This window comes from Arvicanthis niloticus, chromosome 14, assembly GCF_011762505.2.
Source record: "Arvicanthis niloticus isolate mArvNil1 chromosome 14, mArvNil1.pat.X, whole genome shotgun sequence".
Classification (NCBI taxonomy): Eukaryota; Metazoa; Chordata; class Mammalia; order Rodentia; family Muridae; genus Arvicanthis; species Arvicanthis niloticus.
In genome coordinates this window covers 58466741-58482522 of record NC_047671.1, presented here as the reverse complement: position 1 = coordinate 58482522, position 15782 = coordinate 58466741, and the positions used below count along the sequence as shown (strand labels likewise).

General features: G+C 36.5%; 1 long non-coding RNA gene across 2 annotated transcripts in view; it reads left to right on the top strand.

Annotated features, from left to right (window-relative positions):
* The first annotated feature begins 13664 nt into the window (after window positions 1-13664).
* LOC143434356 (uncharacterized) overlaps window positions 13665-15782 on the top strand; it is a 67301-nt gene continuing 65183 nt past the window's right edge. For both annotated transcript variants that reach the window (XR_013103806.1, XR_013103805.1), the window contains exon 1: window positions 13665-13835. This is a non-coding gene — a long non-coding RNA (uncharacterized LOC143434356). The remainder of the gene's footprint in view (window positions 13836-15782) is intronic.

Here is a 15782-nt window from a genome sequence, read left to right as displayed (position 1 = left end):
TTTTAAAGAAAACTCACAACAATGCCATGGTAGAAATGAGTCATTTAAAAGCTAAACATTCTTTTTGAATTTGAGTTTTTTCTTGAATTTGATTTTTAAAATAATATTCTTTTGTAAATATTTTCTTGTCCAAATATTCAAAAACATTTAGCCCACAAATCTTTTATTCACTTTTATAGATAATGCATGTGAATTATTTCTAACATATTTACCAAGGGCATATGGCTTCTAAGTAACAAGTATCAGATAGTTAGGACAGGTTTTAATTATAGATAGTTGGCGATAAATATTTTGTGGTAGTAAAGCATGGTTATTTTAATAAAACATGCCTTATTTTGGTTTTGTAGACAAAATACTGGGCAGGACATTTGAAATTTAAAGTGATGGGAGCAAAGGGATTAAAGAATTGATGAAGTTGTTCTAGCACATGTTTTTGTTTGCTAGTGTGGTTTTCTAATTTAAAATGCCATCTTTCCAGTAACCCAATCTCAATTAAGATCTAGATAATTCTAAGAAAAAAAAATCTATTTAGAATTGAAAGCATTAGAGGACATGTGAACATTGTTTTCATTTCTAGAGTTTTTGACCCTTGTGGATATGCAGAGATTCTTCCATCCCCCTGGTACCACAAGGCAGCTAAGTTATGGCAGCAGGGGACACTACAGAATCAAAATAGTGCACTCAGTCAGAGGTGCTTGGCTGACAGATGTGTCTCTAGTAAGTTTTTGAGAGATGGTTTGTTTGTCTATGTTGCACAATGCAAGCAGTACACGAAAATAACTTTTATGATTAAATTACTCCAATTTGCTTTTATTTACTGTTGTATTCTTCCTGAGAATAACGTTTGAGCTGAATGTATTTTGACAGCTCAACAATGCAATTCCTGTGTTCAGTGTGAGATTACATATTCCTGTGCACATCTATTACCTGTTTTGTATGCCTTTCTCCACATCTGGTTATCCACTTTTCACCATCCAGAGGATAATTAGTATCTTGCTGAACTTTTCTTGGAATGAAGCCATCTATAGATAGTCCTGGACACAGGAAGAAAATCTCAACAGCTTTGTTTATTTGAATTAAAGTGAAATAAGATTTTAAAATCAGGTAATGTGTGCTTTCAAAAGTCACTTGGATTTACATCCTTAGTAGAAGGTAAGAAAACGATATGAGCAAGTATTTTCCAGTATTAAACTGGTTTATATTTAAGTCCTATTTTCTTTAACATCTTTTCAGGTCCCTAGGGAATTTTTTAAGAAACAAATGCCATAAACCCTCAAACTGTCCGTAACACAACTGCAGATATATGGATAATTTTTGTAATATTTTATGCTTATTTTCCAACCATCTGATTTCTCTTGTTTTGAGATAGATGGAAAACCATATTTACCTTCTGTTAGAAGTGACTACCATGACTAAAACTTGAAGTCTGACTTGCTGTATAGACTTCCAGATAGAAGAAACACAAACCTATTTCCTATTCAGCTTATGAAGCACATTGGAAGGGCAGCCAGACTGGTCTGACAAAAGCATACCCTTGATCAGACCAGAATTTGGGAACTATCAAGAACTCCTCTATTTGAGCATCTTTTCTTGAGTCACCTGGAATTATAAAGGATATATCCTTAAACATGTTTCTAAGATAGGATATTAGTGTTCTCTGCTAAAATGTGCATTTATTACTAGATTTTTATGCATAGTAACTAATTGTTCAATCTATTAACCAGTTGAAGAAGAGAAGATCAGAGTCTGAGAAAGAGGGGTTGGAAAGAATACTTTTATGAGATGAATAATCAGCAAAAGTTAAATCATTTTGCTGTGGTGGAGGAGGTTCTGGTGAGGTGTGAAGAGGAGAGGGTCTCTGTAACCCTACCTCTCATATATATGTATCATCATAATTATCACATGTGTCTTCTGAGCAGCAGGAAAGATTTATGTCTAGAGGGTTTACTTGAAGTATGCTTCTGATAATTTACATTTATTTGGATTCTCCTAAAATTTCATGTTGACTAAACTTCAGTAAAGATATCAATAAATATATCCAGTAAAGATATCTATGAAGCCACAGTTAGGCTGACACCTAAACCAAACAAAGACCCAACAAAGAAAGAGAAATTTAATCTTAGGTATATTGATGCAAAAGTACTCAATAAAATTCTCACAAAATGAATCCAAAAACACATCATAATGATCATTCATCATGATCAAGTAGGTTTCATCCTAGGGATGCAGGGATGGTTTAATATACTAAAATTCATCAATATAATCCATTATATAAACAAACTCAAATGAAAAAAAAATACAATCACCTTATGAGATGCCGAAAATGCTTTAGACAAATTACAACACCCCTTCATGTTAAAAGTCTTGGAAAGATCAGAATTCAAGGCCTATACCTAAATATAATAAAAGCAATATACAGCAAACCTATAGCCAAAATCAAACTAAATGAAGATAAACTTGAATCAATCCAACTAAAATCAGGGACAAGACAAGGTTTTCCTCTGTCTCCCTACTTATTCAATATAGCTCTCAAAGTTCTAGTCAGAGTAATTAGATAACAAAAGGAAGCCACATACAAATTTGAAAGGAAGAAGTCAATATATCACTATTTTCATTCAGATGATATGATAGTGTACATAAGCGACCCCAGAAATTTCACCTGAGAACTACAGCTGATTAATTACCTCAGCAAAGTTACTGTATATAAAATTAACTCAAATAGATTAGTAGCCTTCCTCTACTCAAAGAATAAACTACTGAGAACAAAATTAGGGAAACAACATTATTCACAGTAGTCACAAATAATATAAAATATCTTGGTATAACTTTAAACAAGCAAGTGAAAGATCTGTATGACAGGAACTTCAAGTTTCCGAAGAAACCAAAGAAGGCCCCAGAAGATGGAAAGATCGCCCATGCTTATGTATAGGCAGGATTAACATAGTAATAATGACCATCTTACAAAAAGCAGTCTACAGATTCAATGCAATCCCCATCACAATTCCAACTCAATTCTTCATAGAGATAAAAAAAGCCAGACCTCAATCTGTACTACAGAGGAATAATGACAAAGATGGTATATTATTGGTACAGAGACAGGCAGGTGGATCAATGAATTAGAATTGAAGACCCAGAAATGAACCCACGTACCTATGTCCACTTAATCTTTGAGAAAGAACCCAAACCATCCGGTAAAAAAAAGACAACATTTTCAACAAATGGTGCTGGTTCAATTGCCTGTCAGCATGTAGAAGAATTCAGATTGATCCATTCTTATCTCCTTGTACAATGCTCAAGTCCAAGTCAATCAAGGACTTTCACATAAAACCAGATACACTGAATCTAACAGAAGAGAAAGTGTGGAAGAGCCTGGAACATATTGGCACAGGGGAAATTTTCATGGACAGAACACCAATGGCTCATACTCTAAGATCAACAATTGACAAATGGGACCTTATAAAATTGAAAGGCTTCTGTGAGGCAAAAGACACTGTTAATTGGACAAAACAGCAAGGAACATATTTTGGAAAAGATCTTTATGAACCCTTCATCTAACTCAGGGATAATATCCAAAAAACCTTAAGAATGTAGACTCCAGAGAACCAAATAACCTTATTAAAAATGGGGTATAGAACTAAACAAAGAATTCTCAATTTAGGAATCTTGAATGGCTGAGAAGCACTTAAAGAGATGTTCAACATCCTTAGTATTAAGGGAAATGAAAATTAAAATAGTCCTGGGATTCCATTTCACACCAGTAGAATGGCTAAGATCAAAATTCAGGTGACAATAAATGCTAATGAGGATGTGGAGAAATAGGAACACTTCTCCATTGACAGTGGGACTGCAGGCTGGTAAAGCCAATTTGGAAATCAATCTGGTGGTTCGTTAGAAAATTAGAAATTGTAGTACCTGAAGACTCAGCTATATCACTACTGGGAATATACCCAAAAGATGTTCTAACATATAAGAAGGACACATGCTCCAGTATGTTTATAGCAGCCTTATTTGTAATAGCTGGAAACAACCCAGATATCCCACAACATAAGAACGGATACAGAAAATGTAGTACATTTATACAATGGAGTGCTACTAAGCTATTAAAAACAATGACTTAATGAAATCTAGAGGCAAAAGACTAAAAAATATTCTCCTTTGTGAGGCAACCCAGTCACAAAAGAACACACATGGCGTGTACTCACTGGTAAGTGAATTTTAGCTGAAAACCTCAGAATACCCATGATACAACCCACAAACCATATGAAGCTTAAGAAAGAAGACCAAATTGTGGATGCTTCAATCCAACACAGAAGGGGGAAATAATCACAAGAGGTAGAGGGTGGGAAGGACCTGGGGTGGGGAGAAGAGGGAGAGGGAAAAAGGAGAAAAGTATTAGAAGGGATAGAAGTAGAGAGGGTCAAAAAATCAAATAGCAATATATAGCAGTTGGAGATGGAGCACTAGTGGTAACTGCTAGAATGTCCCAGATGCCAGGGAAACAAGAGATTTCCAGGCACAACAGAGATGACATTAGCCAAAATACCCAACAAAGGGGAGATAGAACCTGTAGAGACTGTATCCGATAGATATGCATGGCCACCAATTAAAGTATGGTGCCACTCACCAATCACAAAATTTTTACCCAGAAATGTTTCTGTCCAAAGAATTGATACAGAGACAGAAAGAAAGGCCATCCATGACTGGCTCACCTAGGGATCCATTCCATCTGCAGACACCAAACCCTGACACCATTGCTGATGCCATGAAGCACTTGCTGACAAAAGCCTTCTATGGCTGTTCTCTAAGAGGTTCTACCAGCATCTGACCAATACAGATGCAGATACTAACAACAAACCATCAGATTGACCCCATGTACCACAATGGAAGAGCTAGGGGAAAGACTGAGGGAGCTGAATGGGATTGCAACCCCATAGGAAGAACAATATCAACTAACCAGACAACCCAGAATTCCCAGAGACGAAACCACTAACCAAAGAGTATACATGGAGGGATCCAGATACATATGTAGCATAGGACGGCTTTATCTGACATCAGTAGGAGGGAAGGCCCTTGGTCCTGTGGAGATTTGCTGCCCCAGCATAGGGGGATGCTAGAGTGGTGAGACTGAGGCTGGAATTGGTGGAGGAGCACCTGCATAGAGGCCAAGCAGAGGGGGAAAAAGAGAAATGGATTGGGGGTTGTGGAGGGGTAACTGGGAAGGGGGATATCATTTGAAATGTAAATGAATAAATGGATTAATAAAAATATCCATGATTGGTAGAAAATCATGGTTGGTCTATAGAGGGATACAAAGAACACAAAACATGAAAACAAGGGATAGTGTAGGACAAGAGTCAGCAGTGCACAGAGTCAGTGTGAGAATACAAAATCTGACTACCACAAGGAGGGTGTGGCTATTACCTCTAGTCCTCTCCTGAGAATAACAACAAGTAAACTGAAAACCATACATCAGCCACTCTTACTTTACACTTACAAAAGGATTTTTCTTATTTGTTTTATGAAGAGGAGTGTTGATAAATGTATCAGAAATTCATTCTCAAATTGTTCTCAAATTCCTTCTCAAAGAGTTTATACCCCTGTTCCTGTTTGGGTTGAGCAGTGCAGTATTTCAGCTGGACAAACACCTCACCTTGCCTCACCTAATAATTATTAAAGAATGCCTGAATCTCACTTCATGCTTATCTACTCTATTCCTTTTATGTCTTCAGTCCATACAATGTTTGTCATGCAATTAATTGATAACTTAGTATTTAGATCTTAAATCATCCTAGCAATTAACAATGCAATACTGAGATATGCGTAAGTTACTTTGCTTCTGCTAATGGGGGCAAATTTAAATCCAGGGAAGAAGAAAACTCCTGATTATAAGGCATAGTGCATCATTGGGCCTTGTTTCAACGTATTTCTAGTAAAGACTCTTGATTGTCACTAGATAAATCTATGTAACTGAAAGAGAGCATTGGAATGCCAGAGACATTGTTGCTGCTTGAAGTCTAGTGATGTCAAGAGGAAACTGTTTGTTTTATGAACCTTTAAAGATCTAAACAGAGACACCCTCATAGTAAATATGTGTCATTCTATATTTATTTACAGAATACAGCAACTATAAAGGCAATAAACCTGAATAGTATTCTATAATGTATTAAAAAACCATGTCTTTTATTATCTATCAACTGAAGAACTTTTAAGTTGTTCCATTCCCTAGTTGTCATGATTAAGGAGGCAATGAACATGGCTGACCAAGTATCTGTGAAGTAGGATGTTGAGACTTTTGAAAACAGAATAAGGAATAGTATAGCTGGGTTGTGTAATAAATTTATTTTTACCTTAATGAAAAAATTTCTCAGTGATTTCCATAGTGATTTGATCAGTTTGCAATCTAAACAACTGTGAATGAGGGTTCATTTTTCCCCTGAATCCACTACAATATTTGTTCTTGGTTGTTTTGTTGTTGTTGTTTGTGTGTTTTGTTTGGTTCTCAATATTTTTTGTATTTTTTCAACTTTGCTATTATGACAGGGGTAAGATGAGGTCTCAGAGTTTTTTTGTTTTGCATTTTCATTGTTTCTAGCAACACATTTGACATATTTACTGGCTGTTTCTAAGTCTTGTTTTGAGAACTCTGTTCAGATTCCAAGCCTGTCTTTGAACAAACCTTTTTTGTGCTTCTTGTTGTTATTAACACTTTGGTTGTTTTGTATTGATTTTTTGAGATTCTTAAATATTTTGTATATGAATCCTTAATTCTATCAGAGGTGTAGCTGGCAAAGACGCAATCTCATTCTGTCTGTATCCCCTTTCTTTGATTGTTTCTTCAACTGTACAGAAGTTTTCCAGGTTTAAGAGGTTCTCCATTACTGGTCAAGTGGTGTTTTTTTAAGTACTCTCTTCTAGGATAATGATTTTTCTAGAAGTTTCAGTGTTTTATGTTTTATGTTTCAATTTTTGATTCATTTAGAGTTAATTTTTGCACAAGTTAATAGCTACAGTTCAAATTTCATTCTTCTACACATGGCCATCCAGTTTTTGCAGTATCACTTGTTGAGGATGCTATGCTTTTACAATTCTGCTTTTAATGACTGAGAATCTTAGTCTTACCTGTTATCAAAGAAAGTGTTGCAACAGACAGAGACTATTACAGAAAATAATAACTGATCAATATGCAGAGAACCAGTGACCATTTCACTTGAAACATCTCCAACCCAATGCCTGGACTCAAGGTTCTGGGATCAGAGTGAAAGAGGGGCAGAACAATTCTAAAAATCATAGGATTAAGAAGTTTGGTATAAGAAACAACTCAGCAGCTCCACACCTAGAAAAAGAACTACAGGCAGCTAAAGCTTGCTGGGAGAAGGAAATATATCCTTCAACTAGGGAAGAGGAATTCAATGCCTTGAGATATATAAATGCAAGTAATATTATGCAGGCTAAACGAATATTCATATTATATATAAATATATAACCATTCATAAATATATATCTTTATATATATACAATTATAGATAAGTATTATATAATACTATTATATTTATGTATATATATAATATGATATAATATATGTAATTAAGAAATAGAGGCTTTGATAGAGAGCAAAGGAGTACATGCAATAGATGGAGAAAAAAAGGAAAATTCTGTAATTATATTTTATTTAAATTGTTTTAAAAAAACCCTTTAAGACCCATCTGAAAGGTACTTAAATTTCATTCATGTGTATCCAATTTTCAACTATTTCATGTTTCAATACTATGAATACATGTGAGGGATGAAAAGAATTAAAAAATAAGTCAATGTCTGACAGAGACACAAGCTTACCCAGAACTATCAACTAAAATATAACATTTAGATAGCATTTAGGAATGTCTTTCTCATCTAACAAAGAAATATTTTTACATGATTGTGTTATTATTTACATAATGTTTAAGAGAAACATGCCAGAATACCAAAAAAGCTAACAGTGGAATAATAGGTAAAAAATAATTAGAATATATAAACATATGAAGTTATCACTAGAGGACAGTATAACATGAAGTTGTGTATATGTGCAAATGAAAATGTAGAGTCACACTCTAAAAATTAAATACATGTCAGTTTAGCCATTTATTTACATGTAAATGGTATTCCCCCCAAAAAATCTGCCCACAAGAATTATAGTCAAAATTGATAAAATAAAATATTTGAAATAAAATGTATTTTAAAAATGTATCATGATATATTTTTAATACACTGCCCCATTTTTCTACTCTTGTTGACTGAGAATATGGGTGAAGTCCTACAATCAAGTCATCCCTGGCATCTCAAGAAACAATCTATTAGGTTACTTTGAAATCGTCATAGTATGTCTGCCTACTTCACACATCCTGAAACATACTTAAAAAGCCTGGTGACGGTTCCCAACACATGGTCACAACATTGTGAATAGAATATAGCATAGTGTTTGCACTTAATAAAATTTAAGCCACAATATTCATTAATAATAGTGAGGCCATAAAAATACCTGGATGCAGAGCTACCAATGAGTGGGCTGTTTATAGACTTCTGGAAGTTGAAACAAGTTGGATGAAAAACCAGAAAAGCCTCAGTGACATACTTTAAAGAAAAGTCTGTGATATGGAACCAAGGACCTGCATGTATAAGCCTGCAATGAAGGTTTGCCATTCGCGGATAAGCACTGGTTAACAATAGTGAGGAGAGTCAAACGATTCTGATTTTTCCTAATCCAATCTATTTATATCTATGTTTTTGTAACAGTGTTTTTTAAAGATTTGAAAATGTCAGGAAAATCCCTTGTAAACTTGAGTCACTGTAAATCCTGTCTTTTCCTAGGAATCTAAGACTTAACATCCTACATGTTAGGGTTTCATTGCTGTGAAGACATACCATGTGCCTACCACACTTACTAAGAGAATATTTAATTAGGGCTGGCTTACATTTTAGAGGTTCAGTCCATTATCATCATGGCAGGAAGCAGGGCAGCTTGTAGTCAGATGTGGAGCTGGAGGAGCTGGAGGAGCTGGAGGAGCTGGAGGAGCTGGAGGAGCTGGAGGAGCTGGAGGAGCTGGAGGAGCTGGAGGAGCTGGAGGAGCTGGAGGAGCTGGAGGAGCTGGAGTTGGAGGAGCTAGAGGAGGTGGAGGAGCTGGAGGGAGGAGCCTAGACTTCTATGTATTGATCGGTAAGCAGTCAGGAGTAGGTAGTCAGCAGGGGACTGTGTCACAGTGGCTAGACTTGAATGTATATATGACTTCACCTCCACATGGACAGCCTTCCTCTAACCAGGCCATACCTCCTAATAGTGGACGTTCCCATGGGTCCAGTATATTCACACCACCATACCATACAATTTCCAGTTCATTCTTATAGCTCCTGTGCTTCTGATGGTTTTATTAGACCTTTGTTTTGTACATTGTATAGAATGCTGAAATTTTTCTTCTATACATTCTTGAGAACTGTTTGAACTTTGGGATCATTATCTTGATTTCTATTCTTTTCTTTTAATTGGATATTGTCTTTATTTACATTTTAAATGTAATCCTCTTTCCAGGTCTCCCCTTTGGAACACCCATCCCATCCCACCACCACCTGCCTCTTCCCCACCCACCTACCAACTCCTGCCTTCCTGCCCTGGCATTCCCCTACACTGAGGCATCAAATCCCTTCAGGCCCAAGGGCCTCTCCAACCATTGATGCCGCCTGACAAGGTCATCCTCTGCCACATATGTGGCTGGAGCCATGAGTCCCTCCATGTATACTCTTTGGTTGGTGGTCCCGTCCCTGGGGGGTTTCAGCGGGTCTGGCTAGTTGACACTGTTGCTCCCCTTTCCTTTAAAAATCTATCTATAAAGTGACTATACAAAGCCAGAGCCCTTGAACTCTAGCACGTTGTACTTTCAGGAAACATAAGTGCGGTATGCGATGCTCAAGATAAGCTACTGTTTATTTTTCCTATTGTTTGACTTGTTTCCCCACTAGGATGAACACAAGATGTAGGCCCGGATTTTCCTTTTTATTCAGAATACAACCTCAGTAATTGAAGGAGTATCTGGGGCATGTGGAAGATTCGGTGAATTAGTTTGAGTGAAAGAATAGATTTTGCAAAGTGTTTCTCTCCCAGAATCACACTTTAAACTTTATGATTGACCTCCTTGGCCCTCAAACCTGCTGATGGGAGAACATTCAGGACAATAGAGCAATTTTCCTTGGACTTACCAAAACTGCAATAAACTGATTCTCTTTCCCAGCCTTTGACCTTGACCCAATTACATTTTGACACAAAATTGTGACAGATGGCCATGTTTCTTTCCCCATCCTTCATTATACTTTGTGATTCAAGATATTGATTTTAAGCTTGTTTAACCTCATCTGGCACAATGGACCAGGGCAGGAAAATAACATCATAGGATTGACCAAATGGGAACTTTCAGTAAATACCTGTTGTATTAAATGAGATAATCTGTTTGCACACTTGCCATCCTGGGGAAGAAACTTGTGAGTATAACACAAAATGAACCACTTTAATGACAATTGCTATTTCCAGTAATTCCTCTGTTTCTACTTACACTTAGGAATAAGATTATGTACTTTCCACGAGTTTTCAATTATATACCAGAAGATACTAAATATGAGATAGGCATATGTAGAAAAATTAAAATTTTTCAGACTTCTCCCCTGACACCTCTTTGTGGGTTTTGCTGAAGTTCTTAGTGTAACTAGGGAATTCAACAAATGAAATACATGGCCAAACAAAACTCAGAGTCACCTGTATATCACTGTAGTTCCAGTCCTTAAAGGACAGATTCCCATTTTCTAACAAATATTTGTTAATTTCTTACAATATAAAATATCTATTTATGAGTGTTTATACATACAGGCATGAATGTATGATTGGCCATGTGTGAATATTTATGTGAACATTCCCATTTATGTTCATAAGTATATGTGTGTTTGTAAGTGTGTCCTTAAGTATGCATACATGTGTGTGACCATGTGCATACATTATGTGCAAGCATGCTTATGTTCATATATCCACGTGTCAATGGCTGTATTCATGTGTGTTTCTGTATATGTGCGTGTACAGTGTATGTGTGTCAGTATGTGCATGTGTGTGTGTGTATGTGTGGGTTTGTCCTTGGTTGCATGTATGCCTGTGAATGTGGTTTTCACTAAAGTCTTTCCATTGCAGTTGTCTGGGTTGAAATGCCTTGCAGAATCTATTGAGGTAGATACAGGAGCAGTCACAAGTGTATCTCTGACTGGCTAATCTCTGTTGAAAGTATCTGAGCAGACCAATAGATGTTTTCTTCCTCTACTCTCAAAGATTTTCTGCCAATATCTTCTATGTTGGGTTTCAGCTCAGTCGACATCATTCTGTCAGCTCCTGGTCTTGAAACATGAAGTTTGTGTCCCCTAAACGCAATAGATGGTCATTTAGCAACTTTGGAAAAACAACAACAGCAGCAACAACAACAAAATTAACATAGGAATTCAAGTTCTGATGAGTAAGAAGCAGCAGGAAAAAAAAAAAAACAAAAAACAAAACAAAACAAACAAAAAAACCAGAGAAGCCCAAGCCCTGAACAGGAGGCCAGTAGAAAACTCAAAATCAGAATGCTTTCCAGCCTAATAGCAAGTTGATCAGACTACAAACTGCCATCTTCTACATGAAAAAAAAAAATGGACAAGAACCACAGCTCACTTTAAATTATATATATTTTTAAATATATAAACCACCCAGAAAACAGAAAACATCTGGGTTTGCAAGCGACCTGTGCCTTCTGGTTTTTTAAACACACACTCTCTCATTCACTTAGGCACACAAGCTCACTTTTTTCAATTGAGAAGATAATGCTTCTGTAGTTTTCAGTTTCCCTCATTCACTACTGAGAGGGAATTTGGGAAGGAAGTGGACATTCCATGGTTAATCAGAAAATAGAAAGAAAAAAAAAAAAAACCTTTTGGGGGGATTTTATCGCTTTCTAATTAAGCATGGTGGGAAGGAGAGTTCCTACAGCAAGGCAGCGGGCTCGGAACACTGACAAGGTCAATTATCTCCTGATAAGCCCTGCACCAGCAAGGATTAATAATATGACTAATATTAATTGAATGTGAGTTCATTGAGTTTTATTTCTTATTTTAAAGTTCTCTTGGTAGGTGTGCACACTGTGGTGCACAGAGAATGATGGATGGAAATAACGGAGTCACTAATAAGCCCTTAGACCTCTCTGGCCTCCTGGGCACATGAGGATGCAGGTTTGATTGGCTTTCTTGATTTCAAGCCATCTCAGCCCTGCTAGAGACTGGCAGGAAACTAAATCGGGCTAGTTTAATAGTGTGAGTTGTACAAATAGAGTAACTTCAGAACTATGAATTTCACATTTCTTAAAACTGGAATAAATCTAATAGCAAGAGGTCACTTAAGGCAAATTAGAAGTGGACAGTTTGGACAAGAAAGATGGTGTTTCATCTGCTTCTATTTACCTGAATCACCAGAGAAGGGTTGCCTAGTACATCCCCACGGAAAATTCTATACATTTACTTTTACTTTATACACTTAAAAAAAAAAAAAAGAAAACATACTTAGCAAAGTATATTCATGAGTAAGACTCATCGTTTCTGAATTAATGATTAAGACTCATCATTTTTGAAATAAGCCCTTAATGAGAGGTCAGATTTATAAGTTGTTTTACTGACTTGAGATTAAGGATGTTGCTATTTTTATATAATGTCTTTCTTATACATTAGATATTCTTATACATTAGATATAGCTTTTAAATATAGAAACCCATATTGTTCATTCACTGCCCCTGCAAATTCACACTTCTTTTTTCAGAGATAGAAAGACATGTAGAAAGTCACATTATTATAAAACCTACAGAATACCAATAAAGTGATTATTTGACTGTGAAGCATTGAGTACATATTATGATATAATGTTTCATTTTGTTGACCATTTATATTTAAAGGATGCTTTATGTAAATTACTGTTACTCATTAAAAATAACAAGAAGACAGGTGTGGCAGGAATTTCAGAGGACCATGAAGAGATTTGAGGGTAGTTTCAAATCTCAAAAAAAAAAAAAAAAAAAAAAAAAAGCAGGAACAGCAGATTTCAGTACAATGACAACTTCTCACTTAATTCATCTTCAAATTTTCCCTACCCATCCAGGTAAGGAAAACACCATCCTCCTCAGAATTAATTCTTAAATTTTATACTAAGTTGTATTTGGCAATTAGAAGATGACTATGTAAATGCATCCCAATCTTGTTGTAATTATCCTTATATGCCTATATACATGACCACCAATGTACACTTTTTCCCCCTCTAGGTGTAACGTATTTGAGTATTGTTTTCCAATATCTTCAAACTCTATGAAGTGCAAGGACATGAAGTTCTACACATGGAATATCAAGTAGATAGCTTTCTAATTATTCAGAATTTATGCTGTAGTAAAATTGAGAGGAAACCATGTATAGTCGACCTAGAGAAGTGTTTTTATTCACATGGGCCTGGTACTTCACCAAGAATGTCCAGTTCATGGCTCATGTGCCTCATGCACCCAAGAATAGCTATGTATGAGTGTGACACAAAATCATAATAATTTTCATTAAAAATTTTGAAGTTTCTCCTCCTCTTCTTCATTTAGGAAAAAAAAAATGTATGTGGATTATGCAGCTCTCAAAAATAAACTCCATAGCAAATGTTTCCTGTTTCGATATCAAAGCTTGGATATACCAACCTTCAAGGATCACGTGCATCTGGGAAACTATGTTTCTGCTGAGAAACAGGTGCAGAATTCTTTCTTCAAAACCCCCAAACCAAGGTGGGTAATAATTGAAAGGGTGAGAAAAGAAATACACTTTACTTCAAAATGTGGAATAGAGAAACCACATTAGTGGTGCCTGGTAGACATCAGTTGCTGCATCATGAGGATGGGTTTCACTGAAGGGAATGCATGTGTCTGTAGAAAACAGGTCAAGTCAATGACATGCCGTAATATTCACGTCTTAGTGGTTTGCTTTTGAAGCAGGGCAGGGAGTGGTAATGAATGGTTCTGCATTACACCAACATCCTTCTTTCGACTTCACTACCTACCGGTTCTGTCCTGGTAGCGACTAACCTCATGGGAGAAACAAAACTCTCTCAACATATAGATCACAGGACTTTTGTGTCACAGTCTATGCAAGCTCCCAATAATTGTGGTGGGATGGAAAGGACTGAGAAGCTCAGCTGTTCCCAGGAAGTGAAAGGATTACAGGTGCAGCCAAGCTGCTCAGAATCCTGTATCAGTCTGGGACTCTCAGCCACTCTCACTGTTCCTGAGAGCATCAGAGTGGGAATTTCTCTCACTCATATTGCATATCTCAGACCTTTTAGCTGATGCCTCCAACCACCTCATCATCATTGTGATTTTCAGGAGTGTAATAGACTCACTAAGAGGCATGATGGATGTAGTTTGAACTCTTCATCAAATACCATTTTACTATAGTGAATACAATGACAAAAAGTACACAGTCAGGAAAGATCAGACCAGAGAAGAATGCTCAAGAGTCAGTAGAGAGGAAAGCCACCAGATACTTACACTGAGTAGCAGACTTACTTTGCACATGGGAAAAATTAGTATGATTTATCTCTCAATATGATAGAGGGAGAGGAATAGACAAGTTTTGACATGAGAACAGAGGTGTCATACATGTGGAAACTATGGCTTGTATCATTCTGCAGTTGTAACTGTTCTGAAATTTATAATTTATTAATAAATCGCTTGAACCCTCCTGAAATCCCAGGTGATTCCCTAGTCTATAATAGTGTAATAGTGTGAGAAAAGAAATAATCAGACAACTCACTAGGAAAGTGTGGGATTGTGCTCTTCTTTTTCTCTAGATGGAAACTCAATTCACAATCAGTCAGGTTTAGCACACACCTCTGCTCTCATAATCTTCCAGAAGCTTCTGCTCTTGTCCTCACCACATGAATTAAGTCATCAAATCACTTCTCAGCACCTGTGAGTGCCGAAGTATAAGAAGAGAGGAAGTATCTATTTTTTTTCTGTCATTACTTCATATCCTTACTGTCCATGCAGTCCAAGTGGAAGCAGGAAAATGTAAGACAATTTTCAGAATAAAATTCCACCAAGTCAGATGTTACCTTCTAGAGTACCCATATTCCCTTTCCTTGGTGAAATAACTCTGAATTTTATGGAAAGCAATATCCTCCTGACTCTTTGTAACTCTGTATATTAAAATAAATAAAGTAAAATAAAATACAAACTACGGTGTTTCTTTAATGTCACCATCTGAATTACAAGCAGGAAGTTGGCACATTGCTCATTTTGTTCATTCTAATTACAATTTGCTTGTCACGGAAATTCCAGCCTGACGAAGAACAAATCAGGTAGAGAATCCCCAGGGGCCGCTTAGTGGCAGGAAGGCTGTCTCCAGTGGAATCACTGTGACAATTTCTTCTCTCCCTCTTCAAAGTTGAGAGTCCCTCTAGACAAATTCACATCTGATTATTTTCACTAGGCTCTCTGTCTTCAACTGCTTGATTAGCATCTCACTCACCTAAGAAATTACACTAAGTTCTGTGACCATTAAAAGAAAACCAAAGGATGTGCATGGGCGCCTGCTCATGCATTCTCACCTAAGAAAAACCATTTTCTTAGCACTTTCAACCAAGGCTTCTCTACAATAACTACTGTGTGGGGCTGTGCTTGCCTGTGTGCGTGTGTCTGTTTATGCTGTTAGTTGGAAATCTTCTCATAAATTCA